This window comes from Eretmochelys imbricata, chromosome 2 (assembly GCF_965152235.1).
Source record: "Eretmochelys imbricata isolate rEreImb1 chromosome 2, rEreImb1.hap1, whole genome shotgun sequence".
Classification (NCBI taxonomy): domain Eukaryota; kingdom Metazoa; phylum Chordata; order Testudines; family Cheloniidae; genus Eretmochelys; species Eretmochelys imbricata.
Window position 1 is genome coordinate 6,741,225 of NC_135573.1, and position 23,550 is coordinate 6,764,774.

Sequence of the window (23,550 nt, forward strand, 5' to 3'; positions counted from 1 at the left end):
ACTCAGGGCTGTTCCAGTGTGGGGTATGGTTTTGGGCCCCTACCTATATACCTACCCCCAAATCTATCCATCCATCCCCTTGTTTACCACTGCAGTCTAGTCTAGTCTAATCTACTCTAAATCCACAGTTTTGAAAGGATCAAAACCATGAGAATCTACAGCATCCCTTGGCCACCATAAGCTGCCCCCATACTCAAAACTCATTCAAATTGGGAGCAGAAGCAGGGATGAGCAGCTGTGTTTAGCTATGGAGCTTTAAACAGATTTGGTGGGAGCTCAGCAATGGACATGGTGTAAAAACCCAGGGCCATGACTTTCAAAAGCGACTGGTGCTTTTGGAAGGGTGGGTCGGTAAACAGATAGAGCAAATTGGCTTTTAAAAATTCAGTCCATTTCACTAATCTCAGGTTCTATTAGTAAGACTTTCTAAGTGCAGAAATGGGGGAGAGGAGGGGGTTATCTCAGCTGTGCCTTTTTTTTCCCCAGTCCCCCAGAAGATGCAGGTGAAATTCACTCCTGTGCAGTAGGACAGAATGAGGCCTAAGAACCATTAAATCTCTTAAAACCAGATTTTCAACAAGGCCCAGCACCCCCAATTGGGACCCAGTTTTCACAAGAGCTAACCTCCAATTTTGTCCTAAGTGAGAACAACAGGGGATGCTGAGCACTTTTGAAAATCTGGCCCTTGGGACTGACCCATGCGTTAAGTGGGGCCTAGATCTGGTGCCGGGTGAATCAAAGTTGAAATAGGAGTGGGATGATTACTTGTGACAAAGGTGTCTCTGACTTATTCCCTCCACAGCCGTCTATTTACTAATCTATCGACGGGGTCTCATTAGGGACACATTCTGTGCTGTTCCATTGCTTTCCCTGCCTGTCACTAAGGGATTAGTTCCCTGACAGGACCTGACATGGAGTGTCTGAGTTCTGTCTGATTAGAGTCTCCTGATGGTTCATGTTGGTCTCAGCTACGTTATGTGATTGCTTTTGTTCCCCTGCTGACACGATAGGTCTGAGCTGCCGAATCTCATCCCAATTACAGCTGATCAGGACCACGGGTGGAAAATGTCAGCCCTTTTGCACGCTAAGGGTCTGATTCACCACTGGCTTACTCCACTTTTACACCAGTGTCACTCCATTGAAATCAAGAGGGTGACTCCAGTCTAAAATGGGTGAATCCAGCCCCGCTTTCACACGAAGCACGAACATTCCCACTGGGCCTTCTTTGGAATTGCTTTGAATGGTCATCCAAAAATAGTCCACTGTGGTGCTGAGTCGTTCAGGGGGACACTCTCTCGCCCTGCATAAAGGGGGACTGATCCAACTCCCAGTGTAGTCCATGAAAAAACTCTCAATGGGATTTGGACCCAGCCCAAAGTCGGTATGCAGCAGCTTTGTTAGGGGAGTGACACGAGAAACGGGGCACAGATGCGACCCGGGTGCATGGAACTCAGCAGCCCCTTCGGCAATGTAGTGAACGGAGGGAGGGTAATACAGGGATCAGTGGATAATAGTGGAGGACACAGACACAGACATGACACAGTGAAGACACAGACATGACACCAGGGAATCCAGAAAAGTTTTAAACATAGGCAGAAAATAACCAAATGAGGCTCTCATTCGAAAAGATGTCTGGGGAAGGCAATAATCTCCAGCACAGATATTCAATGGGGAGGAGAGACCTGAGCAGCAGTGGTGCTGAAAGAGACCTAGGGATGTGTGTGCAGTAAATGAGACAGGAGTTTGCAAAGATGCGAGATGAGCAAAAAGAGGTTGCATAGGCAAGAGGCATTGCCACACAGAGTAAAGAGGTTATTACAGTCCTTCTCTACATGGTTCCAGGGCATCCACAGCTGGAGGTCTGCATTCCACAGCTGGGATCCACATTCATTCCTCTGCACCTCGTTACCAGAAAAAAATGGAGGGATTCAGAAAAGAGCAACACAAATATTCAAGGGGCTGGAGTGATGGATTTATGAAGAAAGATTAGAAGAGCTCTCTCTGCTGGTTAAGAAACAACTAAAAGAGGGATGCCACCACAAGAGGCTACAAACACCAGAGTGGTGTAAACACAAAGGAAGGAGAGGCATTATCTACAAGGAGGCGGAGCTAGGAGTAATGGGAGACCATTAAGAAAGGGGCCCCTTCAGCAGCTCTCACAAATCAGGCATGGGCGTCATTCCTTTAAGTCAATGGAGCTCTGACTGCTTATGCCAGCTGAGGGGCTGGCCCCAGTTAGCTCAATTTGACCAAAATCAGTGAAAATGTTGCCCGGTGTGATCAGAGAGTCCCAGTTACTAAACTTCTGAAGTGCTCTCTGAAGGAGAAATACAATTAAAGTATTGCTGGCAACAGCAGCCGGCTCCTCCGTACAGGACAAGATGCTGTTCTAGCTTGCTGAGTCCCAGACTTTCCTGCAGGGAACAGATACGTTCACACACAAAGGACATTTAATCTCTTTTTGTGGTTCCAGCAAATGGGCTATTTTTAATGGAATTTGGGGGCGGCAGAAATCGAGTATGAGCCGCACTCCTTCGAATGGCAGATTGAACATATGCATAGCTAAATGTTATACCTTCAGGGCCAGATTCCACTCTCTGTTACCCCCATGTAAATCCAGAGCAATTCCATTGAAATCAGTGAAGTCACTCTGGGTTTACACCGGTGTAACCCAGGGCAGCATTTGGCCCTGGTTGTCTTTAGATTAGGAGCAGAGATGTATGTGCCTGTTCGGCATATTCATAAATGTCGGTGATGGTTTCACACTGCCTCTGCCAGACTGAATAGCTTCCTTTGAGCTGGCTCCCTTGTTAGTTTCATTCCCCGGGATTAAATGGGGGCTGCTGACATCTTTGGTCATTCTGGGGGTCCACAGCACTAGCATCAGGATGTGAGATACCCTGTCTGTATTTTCCCACTCTGCTGTTGTAGTTCCGTCGTGCCCGGAGCCAGCCTCCTCTCCTGAAGAGCAGCGCCACTCCCCATGCCAATTTGTTAATGATCAGAGCTTTTAGCACTGCATGGCAGGGCCGGGCCATTAGAACAAGGGCTGTTGCCCCTTCGATCCAAAGGAGGCAGGGCAAGCTTGCTGGTCCCCAAAGCCTTTTCTATCTTGCTCCACTTTCCCTATGAAATAGCAGCTCTGGGCCAAGTCCAACAGATGGCAGAAATCTCCCTGCCTGCGTTAGGAGGGCGGATATCACCGGGTTCTTTGCCTCTAGCAAGGAACAAAGAGAACAATAACAAACACTGAACACTGTCCTTCAGATTAACTGTTTTGAGCTGAATGGCTAAAAAGATCCTGGCTAACCAGGGCTGCTGCTAGCAGATGAAGGTTTGTTTTCAGCCTGTGCTCAGTCTCAAGTCCAGTCATCCCTCGACATCTCCAGGCACCAAGGTTTGCTCTTGGCTCGCACTAGGGCCAATGGGCACCCTGCACTTGCACCCAAGGACATCACTTAGCCATGGGTGCTTCAGGGAATTGGGGAGAAACAGCAGGCGATAAACTTTACTGCTTGAGATATGCATGGGAGGGCAGAGACAGTGGGTCAAGCCAATGGAAATACCTATACTATAAGGTCTACAGGCTGTCGTTACCTGGTGGGTCACCTGCTGGTGGTTGCATCTGTTCATTAATTTCAACTCAAAGGAAAAGGAATTTTCAGTCATATTCTTTACAATTCTTTTTTTAAAATTAACTTCTATTGAACCGCCAATGCCTAATGAAAACTTGTGGAAAAGGACATCTTTTTAAAACAGTCAGCGTTCCTTCTAGCAAGGCAGCTATTCCCAAAGTGTGGGTCAGAACATCAAATGGGGTCACCCCATCAGCAGATGGGGTCACAACAATCCGTAGTGGGCAGAAGAGGCCATTTTGCTCTGCACAGCATGACCTTACACGCACAGTATGTGCAAGATAATGATGCATGGAGGACACCATTTTGCTCTACTAAATGGCACCCTCTGCACAGCGTGACCTCCTATGCACCATACGTAAAAGTGATGCTTTGCGGAGAATGGCATTTTGAAGAATAAAACGGCACCCAGCATGCTGTCTGGGGTCAGGAAAGGAAATAAACAATTAAAATGGGGTTGTGCTGGCAAGAAGTTTGGGAGCTTACAATATACGTCTCTGTGACCAGAGAGAAGCTGGACCAATTCAGCCTGCAAATATGGTGTACATTTTTAACAGCGAGGGTAATGAACCATCGGAACAATTTACCAAGGTTGGGGTGGATTCTTCATCACTGGCAATTTTTAAAATAAGATAGAAAGTTTTTAGGAACAGGTTAGACAAACACTTATCAGGGATGGTCTAGATAATAGTTAGTCCTGCCTCAGTCCAGGGGACTGGATTAGATGATCCATTGAGGTCCCTTCCAGTCCAGTCCTACATCCTACAATCATACATAATTGGATTACTTTTTAAAAAACGATATGTTCTAGTTCAAACACGAATTGTTTTAGGGAAGTTCTGTAGCCTTTATTATACAGGAGGCCAGACTAGATGATTACAATGGTCCCGTCTGGCTTTTATGAATTTATGACCTCTACGAAGGACTCCAACAAAACCAAGAAAGATCAGACTTGACAATTCCTGGTATTTCCTAAATAAAAACAAGCAGAATTAAAAAATATCCTTTCAGGCCTTCTTTGTGTGACAAAAAAAGGAGGAAACGAAAGGGGGAGGCATACATAGAATTTGTTAAAGTCACTTTGGAGGTCACCATTCAGTTTTGGAAACAGATCTGAAGAAATAAATTAAAATACACTGGAAATGGACAGCCAGGAAAGACAAGGCAGATTCACCAGCAAAAGAATTTAGAGCCCAGTTTGCAAGCAGTGGAAGCAGGTCCTCTGTTGAGGCAGGATGCAGGGCTGAAGGAGTGGGGCTAAGGGGTTTCCTTTCAATCACAAGACTTTGCAACAACTCTGTAGCACTGTGTATCCAAAGAGCCCAAAATGCCTTACAACTCCTGAGTGGAGCCTCACAAAAGCCAGCGCGGGAAGGTATTTGTTCTGATTTCTATCTTATAGGTCATAGGGAGGGTAAAGTGAGTTGCCCACAACCATGCACTAAGAACGTAAGAACATAAGAATGGCCCTACTGGGTCAGACCAAGGTCCATCTAGCCTAGTATCCTGTCTACCGACAGTGGCCAGTGCCAGGTGCCCCAGAGGGAATGAACAGAACAGGTAATCTTCAAGTGATCCATTCCCTGTCGCTCATACCTAGCTTCTGGCAGTGAATGGTGGAGCTAGAAATAGACCAGATGCCTAGGCCCGTAAATTGGCCAAAAGATCATCCTTCCTCTTTATTCTCCCACGCAGAGTACTCCTATCTATTGCCCTGTCTTCACTAGGGAAGCATTAACCACAGTTGCTAACACAGGATCAGCTCCACCAATGTGAGCAGCGACACAAGCCCGGTGTCAATGAGCTGCCAGCATTTTAGCCTCCTTGTTCTTTAACCACGCTAAAGCTACTTTAATTCAATATGCTGCTTACGTGGCTCCAGCTAGCACAAGAGATGTCTATATGGCAACCGGGAGGCATCATTTGCAGCTTGGGTAGATGTACATGCGCATAGCTCTGCTCAGGCTAGTGCCTATAAATAGCAGTGTGCTGGCAAGAGCAGCATGGGCTAGCCGCACGAGTATGTGCCCAGGGGTCAGGCATAGCTAGCCTGAGCTGCTGTGGCCACTCTGCTGTTTTTAGATGCCCGTGGCTCGAGCATCTGTACATCTGCCCAAGCTGGGACTCACACCTCCCACCTGCTGTGTAGATGTACCTACAGCGGGCCATCTAACGATAAGGCCAGCACGGAGAAACTAAATGAATTCTTTGCATCGGTCTTCACTGTTGAGGATGTGAGGGAGATTCCCAAACCTGAGCCATTCTTTTTGGGTGACAGATCTGAGGAACTGTCCCAGACTGAGGTGTCATTATAGGAGGTTTTGGAACAAATTGATAAACTGAACAGTAATAAGTCTCCAGGACCTGATAGGATTCACCCAAGAGTTCCAAAGGAACTCAAATGTGAAATTGCAGGACTACTAACTGTCATCATTTAAACCTATCATTTAAATCAGCTTCTGTACCAAATGACTGGAGGATAGCTAATGTGATGCCAATTTTTAAAGAGGGCTCCAGAGGTGACCCTGGCAACTACAAGCCAGTAAGCCTCACTTCAGTACTGGGCAAATCGGTTGAAACTATCCTAAAGAACAAAATTGTCAGACACATAGATGAACATAATTTGTTGAGAAATAGTCAACATGGTTTTTGTAAAGGGAAATCATGCCTCACCAATCTACTAGAATTCTCTGAAGGGGTCAACAAGCATGCGGACAAAGGAGATCCAGTGCATATAGTATATTTAGACTTTCAGAAAGCCTTTGACTAGGTCCCTCACCAAAGGCTCTTAAGCAAAATAAGCTGTCATGGGATAAGAGGGAAGATTCTCTCATGAATTGGTAACTGGTTAAAAGATAGAAAACAAAGGGTAGGAATAAATGGTCAGCTTTCAGAATGGAAAGAGATAAATAGTGGTGTTCCCCAGGGATCTGTACTGGGCCCAGTCCCATTTAACATATTCATAAATGATCTGGAAAAAGGAGTAAACAGTGAGGTGACAAAATTTTCAGATGATACAAAACTACTCAAGATAGTTAAGTCCCGGCAGACTGCAAAGTGCTACAAAAGGATCTCACAAAACTGGGTGACTTGGCAACAAAGTGGCAGATGAAATTTAATGTTGATAAATGCAAAGTAATACAGATTGGAAAACATAATCCTAACTATACATATACAATTATGGGGTCTAAATTAGCTGTTACCACTCAAGAAAAAGATCTTGGAGTCATTGTGGATAGTTCTCTGAAATCATCCACTCAACATGCAGCGGCAGTCAAAAAAGCAAACAGAATGTTCGAAATCATCAAAAAAGGGATAGATAATAAAGACAGAAAATATCATATTGCCTCTATATAAACTCATGGTACGCCCACACTTTGAATACTGCGTGCAGATGTGGTTGCCCCATCTCAAAAAAGACATATTGGAACTGGAAAAGGTTCAGAAAAGGGCAACAAAAATTATTAGGGTATAGAACACCTTCCCTATGAGGAGAGATTAATAAGACTGGGACTTTTCAGCTTGGAAAAGAGGTGAGTAAGGGGGGATATGATAGAGGTCTATAAAATCATGAGTGGTATAGAGAAAGTAAATAAGGAAGTGTTATTTACTCCTTCTCATAATACAAGAACAAGGGGCCACCAAATGAAATTAATAGGTAGCCGGTTTAAAACAAACAAAAGAAAGTATTTTTTCACACAATGCACTGTCAACCTCTGGAACTCCTTGCCAGAGGGTGTTGTGAAGGCCAGTACTATAAAGGGATTCAAAAGGGAGCTAGATAGATTCATGGAAGATAGGTCCATCAATGGCTATTAGCCAGGATGGGCAGGAAAGGTGTCCCTAACCTCTGTTTGCCAGAAGCTGGGATTGGGTGACAGGGCATGGATCACTTGACGATAACTTGTCTGTTCATTGCCTTTGGGGCACCTGCCATTGGCCAATGTCAGAAGACAGGATACTGGGCTTGGTGGATGTTTGGTCTGACCCAGTGTGGCTGTTCTTATGTTCTTATGAAATAAAAGACCTGCAGCTAGCTGGGATCAGCTGACTTAGGCTCCCCGGGCTTGGGCTGGGGGGGCTATAAAACTGCCCTGTACAGATGTTCTGGTGCAGGCTGAAGCCCAGGCTCTGAGATCAAAGGGTCTCAGAGACAGGGCTCCAGCCCCAGCTCAAATATCAACACTGCAACTTGATAGCCCCGAAGGCCTAGCCCCACAAGCCCCAGTCAGCTTATCTAGGCCAGTTACAACACGCTTTTATTGCAGCGCAGACCTACCCAGTGTGGATTTTTGCCTGCCCTCTAGGGCAGTGGTTCTCAACCAGGGTTTGGGGTCCCCTAGGGGGCTGTGAGCAGGTTTCAGGAGGGCCACCAAGCAGGGCCAGCCAGGTAGAAAGCTGAACCCCACCGCAGGGGGCTGAAGCCTGGGGCCCTGAGCCCTGCCACTGGGGGCTGAAGCTGAAGCCTGAGTAATGTAGCTTCATGGGAGCCCCTGTGGCGTGGGGCCCAAGGCAATTGCCCTGCTTGCTACCTCTAATGCCATCCCTGGGTTTTTATATGTAGAAAATCAGTTACTGTGGCACAAGTGGGCCGTGGAATCTTTATAGCATGTTGAGGGGGCCTCGGAAAGAAAAATGTTGAAAAACCCTGCTCTAGGGGCTAGATTCAGGGTGGATAAAAATCAATGATTTTTTTTAATCAAAAAAATCAGATTTTTTTTATTTAAGTCGGATTTTTTTAATTTAAATCGGATTTTTTTTATAAAATGCTCTTTGAGGAAAAAATCTATCTAAAGATAGTTTTAATTAAGATACATTATAGCTCAAAAATATCTCATTGGGGAATAGGGATTATAAATTCTAATTCTATAGGATGAGACAATATATTCATGTAACGTTTAAGAAAAATTTTGTAAATGAGTTCCAATAGTTCATGGATTAGGGACCCAAACTTATGGGGTTCCAGGGGCTTCTGTATAGGTTATTTAGGTTAATCTGTCTATCTACCCATGGGACTCAGTGCTCAGTCTAGAAGATACCATCAGAGGTGCTTAATTTTGCAGTTCTCAAACGGTGGATTTGTGTCTCCAGAGATAACATGCTTGTTAATAGCAAAAATGTTTTAAAATAAATAAATAATATATAGAGGTGAGAAATAACAGACATCAACTCTATTGTCCCCCTGCAAATTTGGATACACAGAGTCAATCCCTTACCTCTCTCTAAAAGTGAAAAGTTTAAAAAAGTTCAACGAACAGAAGATTGTTGGGGGGGAATAAATCTGGACAAGGGGAAGAAGTCTGGAGATAAATGTGAGAAGGGAGGAACAGGCAGTAGAAACAAAAGTGAAACTGTTTGAGCAGCATATTCCAGAATTCACTTTTATGAAGAAATCCATGATTAAATTGAGACTTCCTGACTAGTGATTTAAATCGATTTGAATTAAATCAAATCCACCCAGGCTAGATTACATACAGCACGCGTCTATACTGCAGTCAGAGGTGTGAGTGACACACGTGTAGACATACCTGAACTAGCTTTGATCTAGCTAGCAATGAAACCATGGTAATGTGGACAGCAGTCCTAGATCTGTACCTGAACAGTGAGCCCATGCGGCTCAACGATTGCTATTCTAGTTATCTAGATCAAAGCTCGCTCAGATATGTCTGTACTTGTTGCAGTCCAACCTCTGACTGCAGAATAGACATACCTTCGGATGTTCAAGAGAGTCTGCTACTGGCCTTGAGCTAAAATAGTCCTTTAGCTCAAGCAGCCTTGCACTTTTAGATCCCGAGGTCCCAGGTTCAATTCCTTCAGAGAACGCAACCAAAGGGACAATATTAAGTTGTAAATGCCAGCCACCCATGCACACTAGTGCTTCCAAAGTTACTAGCAATCATGGGAAACATGAACCAAACTTCTCGAGTTTAGACGGAGCCTCAATGACAAATCCGCTGAAGGAACCGGAGAAGATGAAGTTTAATACACTGAAAAAGTTTCTTTAAAAAAAAAAAAAAGCCTAATTGCAACATGATTTAACTGTATGGAAGTGGTAAAAAATGCATGAAATCATTTTAGCCCTTATTAGAGAAATCCATTCACATCCCTCTATTTTAACTTCGCCTATGTCAGCTAGTCCACTTCCCTGCCTTTGAAAACAGTTGAACTTTCCTTGGTTATCTGCCTCATCAGAGGACCTAATCAAACATACTTCTTTCCAAATTTGAAACAAAAAAGAAGGGAATAATTATAATCAGAACCCGCTCACATTAGCCAGACTCGGATTTCTTTTTTTTTTTTCCTACTTGGCTAATGCAAAAGAAGCATTTGAAATGAAGGTGCCTGAAGACACAGGCTTGAATCATTAACATCCCTCTGCTGACTGGCACTGGCAGATTGTCCTAAATCATCTAGAGCAGGGGTGGGCAAACTTTTTGGCCCAAGAGCCACACCTGGGTATGGAAATTGTATGGTAGGCCATGAATGCTCACAAAATTGCGGGTTTGGGTGCGGGAGTGGGTGAGGGCTCCGGCTGAGGGTGTGGGCTCTGGGGGGGCTGAAAATGAGGAGTTCAGGGGTGTGAGAGGGGGCTCCAGGCTGGGGCAGGGGGTTGGGATGCAGGGGGGTAAGGGCTCAGGCTGGGGTTGCGGGCTCTGGGGTGGGGCTGGGGATGAGGGGTTGAGGGTGCTGGAGGGAGCTCCAGGCTAGGACCAAGGGGTTTGGAGGATGGGAGGGGGATCAAGGATGGGGAATGGGGTTGGGGCATGGAAGGGGGTCAGGGGTGAAGGCTCTGGGAGGTGTTTACCTCAAGCAGCTCCCAGAAGCAGCGGCATGTCCCCCCAGAAGCAGCGGCATGTCCCCTCTCCGACTCCTACGCGGAGGTACAGCCAGGTGGGTCTGCGCGGTGCCCTGTCCATAGGCGCCACCCATGCAACTCCCATTGGCTGTGGTTCCCGGACAATAGGAGCTGTGGGGGCCGTTCTTGGGGCAGGGGGCAGCATGCGGAGCCCCCTGGCTGCCCCTACGTGTAGGAGCCAGAGGGGGGACATGCCACTGCTTCTGGGAGCCGCATGGAGCGGGGCAAGCCCCTAACCCCGCGCCCCGGCTGGAGCGGGGCAAGCCCCTGACCCTGCTTCCTGGAGGGAGCTCGAGGGCAGGATTAAAACATCTGGAGGGCCGGATGCGGCCCTCGAGCCATAGTTTGCCCACCCCTGCTCTAGAGAAAGTGGCAACACTAATAAGTCTACACTGCACTGTAAATATGGGTCTGTGGGTCCTGGGCTCCACGCTTGAGCATCCACATTGCATTGCAAACCAGGGGGCTTACAATTGCTGAACCCAGGTCTCATAGCCATGCTGACATGTCCGTCCTGCACAATGCAGACCTTCTGACTCAGGTCTGCAGCTTGGCTGTGTCCACATTGCATTGCAAACCAGGGCTTACAATTGCTGAACCAGGTCTCATAGCCATGCTGACATGTCCGTCCTGCACAATGCAGACCTTCTGACTCAGGTCTGCAGCTTGGCTGTGTCCACATTGCATTGCAAACCAGGGCTTACAATTGCTGAACCAGGTCTCATAGCCATGCTGACATGTCCGTCCTGCACAATGCAGACCTTCTGACTCAGGTCTGCAGCTTGGCTGTGTCCACATTGCATTGCAAACCAGGGCTTACAATTGCTGAACCAGGTCTCATAGCCATGCTGACATGTCCGTCCTGCACAATGCAGACCTTCTGACTCAGGTCTGCAGCTTGGCTGTGTCCACATTGCAAAATGACAGGGTTTAGACCTCAGTCACAGCAGAACTCGGGCTCTGACCTGCCCCCCTGAGCAGGATCCTAGGACCCCGGTCCTGCATGCTTGCTGACTTGAGTCAGACTGATTTGTATGTGGACGGAAAGGGGGCTTCGGCTCCAACCTGAGTCAAAGCCCGGGCTTTGTGTTCATGTAGACAGACCCTAAGGGACAGTGTGCACAGAGAGGATTCTAGTCCCTACAGAGATCTGCCTTTCTGAAATTCCTGCCCTGTCTATCCACTAGTCTAGAAACCAGGTTTTGCTCTGTTTATCAGTATTGCTGGGCATTTCTTATTTGTAAATTCTCAAAGTGCTTTACAAAGGAGGAGGAACTTTTACAGATGGGGAAACTGAGTCACAGAAAGGCAAGTTATGTGAAAGATGGTTGCGTAGGCAATGGCAGGGCTATGAACATGTGCATTTTGCACACCCCAGCATCACATTTCCTTGGCACGTTAGCATGCACTGTTAGTCAGATGCAGTCTTTGAACAATTTCACCCTGTGTCTGAAACACCTTCATTACTGACTGCGACAGACTATGATTAGGAGACCGGATGGCTCGCCCCCGTGCATTGGAACATGCCCCACTTACTATTGCATGCTTTTCTATTGCACAGTCTTCCTTCCTCCAGCACTCCTTCGCAGATAAGGCCTTCCTCGGGAATGGGCTGGCAGGTTCGGGTGCGTGTTTGGAGACCACCCCCACAGTCTCGAGTACAGTCTCCCCAAGCGGACCAAGGGTTCCAGCCACCTAAGCAAAACCCAGAAAAAGCACCATCAGCGTCAGCTTTCTTGGGTGGTGGGGAAGAAGCAAGTAGGCAAGGGGGAGAAGTAGGAAATTCTACAGCAGACCCTAAAGGCCACCAAGTAGCATCCATTGCTGACCTTTCCAATAAAGCGGGATTAGAACTGGCGTAGGGCGCAGGCAGGGAGTATAGTGCAGGGGTGGGGTGGAGGGCTGCAGTTCCATTGCCGAAAGCTCCCCCACTTCCTTGATTTGGGTCATGATGAGAGCTCCCCCTCCTGATGGAGTGCATCTCCCCTTTCTGGACACTGCGAAAGCATCGCTGTGAACCTTGCCCCATGCAGAGAATCCTCAGGAGCAATTCTTTCCATTGCACCACCTGGGATGGATTATCCAAAATCTGCCCATGGGGTTTGACACACATGGACCCTGCGTCAAGGGCTTCATCTCTCTTTGCACACACACACAGAGCCCCGATTCCCTCCAGCAGGAGGCAGCGCTGCTCTCTCTCTCTCTCTCTCTCTCTCTCTCTCACACACACACACACACGGAAACACATTTGCCCACCACCCTCGTTCACCAACTCTGTTGTATTCGAGGTGCTGTATTCTCTCTGAAACCCATCAGAAATGTTTCCTCCCAGTCACTGCAGCAGGACATGCAAACACTTCTGTACCCACGTTCACTTTAGAGAGAAAAGAAAAGGAGGACTTGTGGCACCTTAGAGACTAACAAATTTATTTGAGCATAAGCTTTCGTGAGCTACAGCTCACTTCATCGGATGCATCCAATGAAGTGAGCTGTAGCTCACGAAAGCTTATGCTCAAATAAATTTGTTAGTCTCTAAGGTGCCACAAGACCTCCTTTTCTTTTAGCGAATACAGACTAACATGGCCGCTACTCTGAAACCTGTATTTAGAGAGAAAGGGGCTGGGGTAATGACTGGCCCCCAGCAGGGTTTTACAATCCAGTGGAAAGCCAGTAAATAAGGAGTGTTTTAAATCTGAGCATGACCCATTTGGAGGTGATCGAGGGAGCTGTTTGACTCTCCCTTGGAAGCATGCTTAGTGCTGGAGTCAGAAGTGCTCCACTTATCCACAGAATACTGCAGCCCATGACAATGTTCCTTCTCCCATGCCAACGGATGTAAAACTCATCACTGTAGGGTTATTCCTTTTAGGGGCACACGGGCAGTTCAGGCTTCATGACCCACTTCAGCATTAGCCTCACCATTAGGCTGCCCAAGAATCAATGCCGTCTGTGTTACAGTCACAGATTTTAAAAGCCGGAAGGGACCCTTATGATCGTCTGCTCTGACCTGCTGCATAACACAGCCCAGAGAACTTAACTCACTAATCTCTGCATCAATCCCAGCAACTTGTGGCCGAACTGGAGTTTCTGTTTAGAAAGACATCCAGGCCCGATTTAGACACTTCAAGGGATGGAGAATCTCCTGCCTCCCCTGGTAATCAGTTTGCTTCCTATTTGGTGTATTTAACAAGTCAGAGATAGGGCATCTGTGCTTGCTGTTTCAAACCTGGATACCACTAACAGTTCTGGGACCCCCTCTGAGCGGTTTTCTCATCCCCCATTGTTCTCCTGAACACACAGCTAAAACAGGGGTCGACCTTCATTAAATCGGTGTCTGTTTCCGTGTGTTTGTCTATTCTGCTGCTCTCTCTCTCTAATTATCTGAAGCTGGCACGGGTCGGGTTGGCGTCAGCTGGGGAAAAAGCATAGCGACCGGGTGGCACTCAGGCACAAACAAAAGATAACGAGCTCATTTGGTTAATTTAGATTTTTTTAAATAAAAATCAAATAGAGGAAAAATTGTTTTTAATTCTTTCACGGAACTACAGAAACCACAGAAGCAACTGAGCCTGTGATTCATCCAGCTCATTGTCCCACAAGCCACTGCAGGATTCTTCCCTGTACTGTTGTAATTTACATTGCAATAGCTCCGACAGCTCCCAACCGAGATCAGGGCTGCATCATTCTCGGTGCAGTACCCGGACACAGTCAGACAGTGCCTGAGCTGAGAAGCTTACATTCTAAACGGACAAGACAGCAGGCAAAGAGGGAGAGAAAGGGAATATTATTATTACCCTGTTTTACAACTGGGAAAATGCTGCACAGGGAGGTGAGTTAAGTGACTGACTCAACATCATACAGTGAGTCTGTGGCAGAGCTAGGAATTGCACCTAGGGTTTATGGATCACAGTTCCTATTTTCCTGTGCTTTATCCAGACTAGCTTTAAGTCTTCAGGGAAGGGGTTTATTCGCCTCCTTTGAGAGACTATTCTGCAGGCTGACATCTCTCACTGTTACTGATATTCAGGGAACATTTTCTTTTCTTTTTTAATTTCACCCCAGTCTCCTTCTACGCCAAATAACACCCCCCCCATCTCCTTCACGGGGGTTATCATGTCCCTCTTTAACTATCACACACGAGACGCATATTTCATTCTTCTTTCCTAATAAGTCATGCCTTCCAGCCCTCGGGCCATCATTTCCCATGTTCTCGCAGCATGCCTAGAGCAATACAAAGCATAAAACAGATCATCCTTGCCCCAAGCTGCTCCCCAGCTGAATAAGAACAATATTTTTTAGATGATCTCTCCGACCTCCCTCCAGTTTTTCTGCATCAGCGTGTTAAACAACTGTGTTTAGATTTTTACCAGGAATTCTTTCACTCTGGGCCTGATTGAAATCTATGGGAATCTTTCACTTGGGTTCAATGGGCTTCAAATCAGGCATTATAACAACACATAATCACTGTTTTGCTACGCCTCCATAAATATGACCCCCCGGGTCACCTGTGCTCTGAATTGCTGCAATCATGGCAAATAATACTAGCAGAAAACAAGCACATGGCAGATGTTGGCCTCATTGCTTAATGCACTGCTGGAAGGTGCTCAGGCACTATGGTGATGAGTGCGGTATAAGAACCTATAGGATGTAACCCCAGGATAATGACCCTGTCTGTCAGATGGTTTGTAATAGTCTCAGCAGTGGGATGGGTAGGTTGTTACTGGCCCATAGCAGATTGCTTGCATTTGACCTTCAAGGAGATTTTCTTTCCCTTGAAAGTCACTTTCCCTGCCAGTGTCATTCTTAATGCTGTGCGTTAATGGGAAGGCTTGTCTCTTCCGTTTCCTCATGGGAGACGGATTGTGTTTCCAGCACGTCAAAGGCTAGTGATAGACTGGCAGGTACCCTGATGTCTTGCTCAAGCTGATCAATAGGATATCTGTAACCAGACACATTTAACCAGACAAGGGCTAATAAAGTCTTCGCACACACTATCAGAAGGATTTTTTCCCCTCCTCTTGTTGAGTTGAAGTAGGGGGGAAGCGGCAAAGGCAGGCACCATGCAGCCATTGTTAGGTCAGTGATTAATTCATCTGAGACACTTTTCGATTCACTGTTAAGCAAAATGCATAATTGCTCAAATGCATCAAAAGGTAATTTCATATCAGTGTGCTAAACAAAATACACTTCTGTCATCCAAACCGATTGCCAATCAAAGGGCCCCCTCCTTCATGATGGGTTATTGAAACAGGCCTGCATTTTATGATGCAATCCATTATGGTAGCATTAAAAACCATAAAAACTATAAAGTGAGGCTGGCTTCAATGCTCCTGCTTACTCTAATTAATTAATAGAATCTCCCCAGTATCTGGCCGTGGGAATGAGATTCCTTCTAACTAGCGTCTTCTTTCAGACACCTGGTTTCTTAACTCTTTGTGCACCGCTAAAACAGCTGAGCTGGTTCAGATAAAATAAGAACTGCCATGTTCTCAACCTTACAACAGGAAGCAAGCCTCTTTTTCAGGGGTGAAAAAAATGGATAACTTGTATTGCACTCCACCCCCATCCTGTATTTCCCAGCTTGCTTTGCACTTCTGGGCTCCAACCAGGAGAGGTGAAGGAAGTTCCTAAATATCTAAGTATTTATACCGTCTCCACCAAGATATGCACATGCCTAAACTGATTTGCCATATGATCCTACTGTTGTAAACCTTCTCACTCTCCACGCAGAGCTATAGGTCTAAAATTAGCACCCAGTGCTGCAAAGTGATCCACATGGCCAGACCCTTTTGGCCAGGCAGAATCCCCTTGAAGTCAATGGGACTCCATGCAGATGGTCCCTTTTTCCCACTGAACCCCATTTCACCAGTTCTCCCAGTGCAAATGTAACCCACTGATCAGTGTGGGTCATGCGTTGCCCTCTGTCCTCAATCAACAGAGAAGAGGAGTCTCTTACGGCTGATTTGAGGAGATTTAGGGTCAGATTTTCAAAGGTATTGACTTTGATGGGGGTTAGGTGACTAACTGTTTAGGCGCCTTTGCAAATCTCACTAGGAGGCCTGTCTGCTTCTATAGGCACCTAAATGCCTTTAAAAACCTGGCCCTTAGTCCTTCAATCCAAGTCATGGCAGCTCATGCTTTTAGCTCTGGAGGTCCCCAGTTCAACCCCCCATTCATAACTCGGAAATGGCAGTGATCACACGCACAGTTTTGCTCAGAAATGGCTCTGGTTTTCTCCGACAGAATGATCCCGATCCAGCACGTACATTTCACGAGGCTACATACTACAAAACGTGAAACGGCTGGCAACAGGAACATTCTGAATGATCGTGTGAATACAACCCACAATTGGCCTTTAATCACTCTGTAAAGAGCATTTGGATCCTCCTCATTCTATTTAAAACCAGCTGTTATGAGGATCACTTATGATTAGAGCTAGGCAAATAATTCATTTTTTGGGGGTCAGTGGCTGAAACAAAAAATCGGGAAAAAAATAGTTTCAAGTTGAACAAAACATTTTGTTTCATTTGGGGGATTTTTTTCGCCCATTTGGGGGGAGTTCTTTTTTTAAAAAAAGAGTTACATTTAACTAATTTTCTAAATGAAACATCAAAATATTTCCACTTTTTTGGAATTCCGCCCCCCCACCCCGCATCTTTTTCAGCCAGAACTATTCACCTAATTCGATCCGAATTTGTGAACCATTTGGTTGACCTGAAACTGCATTTTTCAGTGAATAAATTATTCACTGAAAAAAATTCACCCAGCTCAATTTATGACACTCAATTGGTTTTAGTGCTAGGCTGGCCTACTTCCACCTGGAACTCTGTCATTAAACTGTAGAGGTCTTTGGGATAGTTATACTGAACTCACAACGCCATGCATGGCAGTTTCCCCCTGTGTGAAGATGCCGGTGAACTGAAATAAGACATCAGGTCACTGCTTGAACTTTGAGGCAATTCACATCAAGATCCAGAGATAAACTTCACAGCTGGCAGCTGTTACATCTCCCAAAATCCAATCAGTCAATCGTGCCTTTTAATTTAATGACAATTATTTTAATTGGCTACAGACAACAACAGCAAGGCATTAAAGAAACCAAAACAATCCAGTCAGCACAGCGAGACAGTCTTTGTTTACAAGCCACATCCAGCCCCACTTCATTTGGGCACTCAGACTCCCACCAGCACCAGCTGCAGCTACTTCCAGTTGACAGGTCTCTTCTGAACTGGGCATCCCAATGTGTTTCATGTTTTAAAGGTGCAGTGACCATGTACAGTCACTGCAGTGCTTAGAGATCTGTACATTATCTACCTAGGTACCCATGTGGCCCTCATCACCAGAGTACCAGAGCACCTCACGATCATTAATAGCTTTTATCTTCACAACACCCCTTGGAGATAGGGAAGTGCTACTAGAAAAGGAGTACTTGTGGCACCTTAGAGACTAACCAATTTATTTGAGCATGAGCTTTCGTGAGCTACAGCTCACTTCATCGGATGCATAGCGTGGAAACTGCAGCAGACTTTATATACACACAGAGATCATGAAACAATACCTCCTCCCACCCCACTGTCCTGCTGGTAATAGCTTATCTAAAGTGATCATCAAGTTGGGCCATTTCCAGCACAAATCCAGGTTTTCTCACCCTCCACCCCCCCACACACAAACTCACTCTCCTGCTGGTAATAGCCCATCCAAAGTGACAACTCTCTACACAATCTGCATAGTAATCAAGGTGGGCCATTTCCTGCACAAATCCAGGTTCTCTCACCCCCTCACCCCCCTCCAAAAACCACACACACAAACTCACTATCCTGCTGGTAATAGCTCATCCAAAGTGACCACTCTCCCTACAATGTGCATGATAATCAAGGTGGGCCATTTCCAGCACAAATCCAGGTTTTCTCACCCCCACCCCACCCCCATACACACACAAACTCACTCTCCTGCTGGTAATAGCTCATCCAAAGTGACCATTCTCCCTACAATGTGCATGGTAATCAAGGTGGGCCATGTCCAGCACAAATCCAGGCTTTCTCACCCCCCCCCCTTTTTTTTCCCCCCCGGGAGACACACACACACAAACTCACTCTCCTGCTGGCAATAGCTCATCCAAACTGACCACTCTCCAAGTTTAAATCCAAGTTTAACCAGAACGTCTGGGGGGGGGCGGGGGGAGTAGGAAAAAACAAGGGGAAATAGGCTACCTTGCATAATGACTTAGCCACTCCCAGTCTCTATTTAAGCCTAAATTAATAGCATCCAATTTGCAAATGAATTCCAATTCAGCAGTTTCTCGCAACAGTTTATCGCAAGGATAAGTTCCTGGGTTAGTGGTTCTGTTGTGTGGTATGTGGTTGTTGGTGAGTATTTGCTTCAGGTTGCAGGGCTGTCTGTAGGCAAGCAAATACTGAATATTTGTCTGAAGCAAATACTCACCAACCACATACCACACAACAGAACCACTAACCCAGGAACCTATCCTTGCAACAAAGCCCGTTGCCAACTGTGCCCACATATCTATTCAGGGGACACCATCACAGGGCCTAATAACATCAGCCACACTATCAGAGGCTCGTTCACCTGCACATCCACCAATGTGATATATGCCATCAAGTGCCAGCAATGCCCCTCTGCCATGTACATTGGCCAAACTGGGCAGTCTCTACGTAAAAGAATAAATGGACACAAATCAGATGTCAAGAATTATAACATTCATAAACCAGTCGGAGAACACTTCAATCTCTCTGGTCACGCAATCACAGACATGAAGGTCGCTATCTTAAAACAAAAAAACTTCAAATCCAGACTCCAGCGAGAAACTGCTGAATTGGAATTCATTTGCAAATTGGATACTATTAATTTAGGCTTAAATAGAGACTGGGAGTGGCTAAGTCATTATGCAAGGTAGCCTATTTCCCCTTGTTTTTTCCTACTCCCCCCGCCCCCCCCAGACGTTCTGGTTAAACTTGGATTTAAACTTGGAGAGTGGTCAGTTTGGATGAGCTATTGCCAGCAGGAGAGTGAGTTTGTGTGTGTGTGTGTGCCCCCGGGGGGGAAAAAAAAAGGGGGGGGTGAGAAAGCCTGGATTTGTGCTGGACATGGCCCACCTTGATTACCATGCACATTGTAGGGAGAATGGTCACTTTGGATGAGCTATTACCAGCAGGAGAGTGAGTTTGTGTGTGTATGGGGGTGGGGGGGGGTGAGAAAACCTGGATTTGTGCTGGAAATGGCCCACCTTGATTATCATGCACATTGTAGGGAGAGTGGTCACTTTGGATGAGCAGGATAGTGAGTTTGTGTGTGTGGTTTTTGGAGGGGGGTGAGGGGGTGAGAGAACCTGGATTTGTGCAGGAAATCCCACCTTGATTACCATGCAGATTGTGTAGAGAGTTGTCACTTTGGATGGGCTATTACCAGCAGGAGAGTGAGTTTGTGTGTGGGGGGGGTGGAGGGTGAGAAAACCTGGATTTGTGCTGGAAATGGCCCAACTTGATGATCACTTTAGATAAGCTATTACCAGCAGGACAGTGGGGTGGGAGGGGGTATTGTTTCATGATCTCTGTGTGTATATAAAGTCTGCTGCAGTTTCCATGGTATGCATCCGATGAAGTGAGCTGTAGCTCACGAAAGCTTATGCTCAAATAAATTGGTTAGTCTCTAAGGTGCCACAAGTACTCCTTTTCTTTTTGCGAATACAGACTAACACGGCTGCTACTCTGAAACCTGTCAGAAGTGCTACTGTCGCCATTCTACACAGAACCTGAGGCACCGGACAGATGAAGTGACTTGCCCAAGTCACATGGGAAGTATGAGGTTAAGCCAATCCCTGAAGCACAACACCATCCTTCCTTACTAGGTTGATAGACTTCAAGGCCAGAGGAGACCATCATGATCATCCAGACTGAGCTCCTGCATCCCATAGGCCACAGAACATCTCTCAGTAATCCCAGCATCAAGCCCATAACTTCTGTTTGAGCTAGAGCAGATCTTTTAGAAAGAAGTCTAGCCTTGATTTAAAAAACCCGCGTGATGGAGAATCCACCACCACATCCCTAGGTATTCGTTCCAGTGGTTAATTACCCTCACTATTAACAATGTGCATCTTATTCCTAATCTGAATTTGTTTCGTTTCCACCTCCAACCATTGGATGTTATGCTGTTTTGCTGCTAGAATAAAGAGCCATCTAATGTCAGAAATCTCTTTCCTATGTAGCTACTTCTAGACCATGATCAAGTCCCCACTTAACCTTCCCTTTGTCACAAACCAGGACATGGGTGGTCAAGCCTAGTGTCGGAGCAGGATTCGCATGCTGGAGCCAATGGGTCAGAGTCAGGATTGAAGCCAGGGGTCAGGGCCAAAGTCAGGAAAAACACAGGGAAGTAGAGCTGGAGCGGATGGAGATGGGGACAGGGTAAGACCAAGGCTGGGAACAAGGCAGGATTGCAGCTGGGGGCATACACACAGAGCAGCCAGAGATCAGTTGCTGCTGTTGGGTTTATGAGCGGGTTTGCTGACGTCCTTGGCCAGCCAGGCAGGGTAGCCAGTCAGGCGGCCCTGCTATGGCTCAGCTGTGCTCCCGGGCTGCCTGGAGTCTGGGCGGGTGCTGAAGCAAGTCATCATTGCAGACACTGTTGGATGAACTAACTGGATTGAGCTTTTTCAGTCTCTCAGTGTCAGGCATGTTTCCCAGACCTTGAACCATGCCTGTAGCTCTTTTCTGAACCCTTTCCAATTTGTCAACACCCTTTCTGACGTGTGGACACCAGAACTGGACACAGTATCTAGAAACAGTCTCACTAACCAATTACCTCCCTTCAGGTAAAATTGGTTGCTGTGTTGCTGTAGCCATGTCGGTCCCAGGATATTAGCGAGACAAGCGATACCTTTGATTGGACCAACTTTTGTTGGGGAAAGAGACAAGCTTTCGAGCTGCACAGAGCTCTTCTTCAGGATCTGAACAACAGGAACAGAAGTTGGTCCAGTAAAAGATGTTACCTCACCCACCTTCTAGCCCTATTAAAGTGTTGAACACTGGGACCCTTGGGAAAGTTTACATCTGGCTCTGAACTCTGGCGTTCATCCCAGACACCTACACATGAAATGCTGTGGACATCTCCTCGCTAATGTTTCCTTCCAGCCAACCCTTCCCCTGTCCCCCCTCGGACTTCAGTCTGTAATGTCTCTCTCTCACAACTCATTTCCCACTAATTGCCCTCATTACTCCCTCTCTCCCAAAGCCCTTTGTGATTCCTGAATATTTAAGCAGAGGTCAGAGGCGGCACATAGCTTGCATTAACGTTAATCATGCCCGGTTGGCTCTAAATTAGGAAAACTAAACCTTTTTTTCTTTTTTTTTGTTCCCTACCACCACCCATTGCTCTGCGGCTGCTTTCAGATGAATGGCTGCTGTCTATTAGACAGAAGCCTAGAGGTTGAAATAATGAACTGACTCAAACGGCAGATCAAAACCTTGGGATGTGAGTTGATTTATTTTTGTTTGTTTGTTTGTTTTACTATTATTATTATTATTATTATTACTTCCCCTTTTGTGAGCTTGGCTCCTGAATGCCCTTTAGAACAAAGCCACAGAAGACAATGACAATGAAGGAGAAAACCATTACCTTGTTTAATTGGCCTCCATTGGTTTGAAGGTCAGCACTCTGAACTGGGTGACTAGCAAGGGCATTGTCATGAAAACCACTTGGGGATCGTTTTGTGTCAGCATTTCCTCTGAATAGCATGCCTTTTTATTATTATTAACATTCAACAGATTTCTTCCGCTGGAGGTATTTATGGAACTGCCTAACGGAGCGTGCCAAGACAGGCTTTTAATGCATGCTTTCTAACAGGAATGGCGAGGAGTTGACATAAAATAATCCACGTCTTTTCAACTCACGGCCATCCAAGCGGCGCCACTTGGTGCTAAATAATAATAGTTTGCATCTTCATTCTGAGGATCTCAAAGCACTTTATGAACATGAACGTTTTACACAACATAAGCTTCCCCTGCAAGTCAAGTGAGTGTTGCAAGGAACTAGCTCGTATATGTGTGTCACTACTGACTTCTGCTGGATAGAATCTCCACTGTTGAACTGTATTGGTATCAGTCCTGCACTCCTCATGGAGATTCTCCTTCAGGTCGAGTGTTAGGTGTTTTTCTGAGCAGGAGGTATGAGATCTATCTCTGCTGTCACTGCGAAGTTCCCACTGGCCACTGCATCTGATGAGTGATAACCGTAAACTCTTCGGTGGTTGACGACTTGTGACTGTATTATCGTTATTACCCTGTTTTACATATGGGATAATGGTGACACAAAGAGGTCAAAGCCAATATTCAGACATGGGGGCCAAAATCCACATTTAGGTACCTGAATAAATTGCCTGACTTTCAAAGCTGCTGAGCAAATGTTGATTCCATCAACTTTATATAAGGCCAACAGGGTCCAATTCAATGAAACATTTAAAACCATGCTTACAGTCATCTCTACTCTGCAAATCACTTAATAGGGCCAGGCTGCTGAATTGGGGCCATAGAGCTTTGCTTTCAAGGAAACTCAGACCAAGTATAAAGCCATGTTTATTTCATGGGACACTGAATCCATGCAACTGAAACAGCAGGGAAGAAGAGGGATTATTTATGAGTAGGTTTGGCAGAACTTGATTTTTTTAAATACTTTCTATGGATAATATCGATGTTTAGGACTATAACAGGGGTTAAAAGAGAACTGGATAAATTCATGAAGGCTAAGTCCATTAATGGCTATTAGCCAGGATGAGTAAGGAATGGTGTCCCTAGCCTCTGTTTGTCAGAGGGTGGAGATGGATGGCAGGAGAGAGATCACTGATCATTACCTGTTAGGTTCACTCCCTCTGGGGCACCTGGCATTGGCCACAGTCAGTAGACAGGATACTGGGCTGGATGGACCTTTGGTCTGATCCAGTATGGCCATTCTTATGTTCTTTATTTTAAGTGGGGTTTTTTCCCCAATTTTTATCTATTTAAATGTTCACAGTCGCACAGAATTGTGGTTTGTAAATATTTTTTCCAG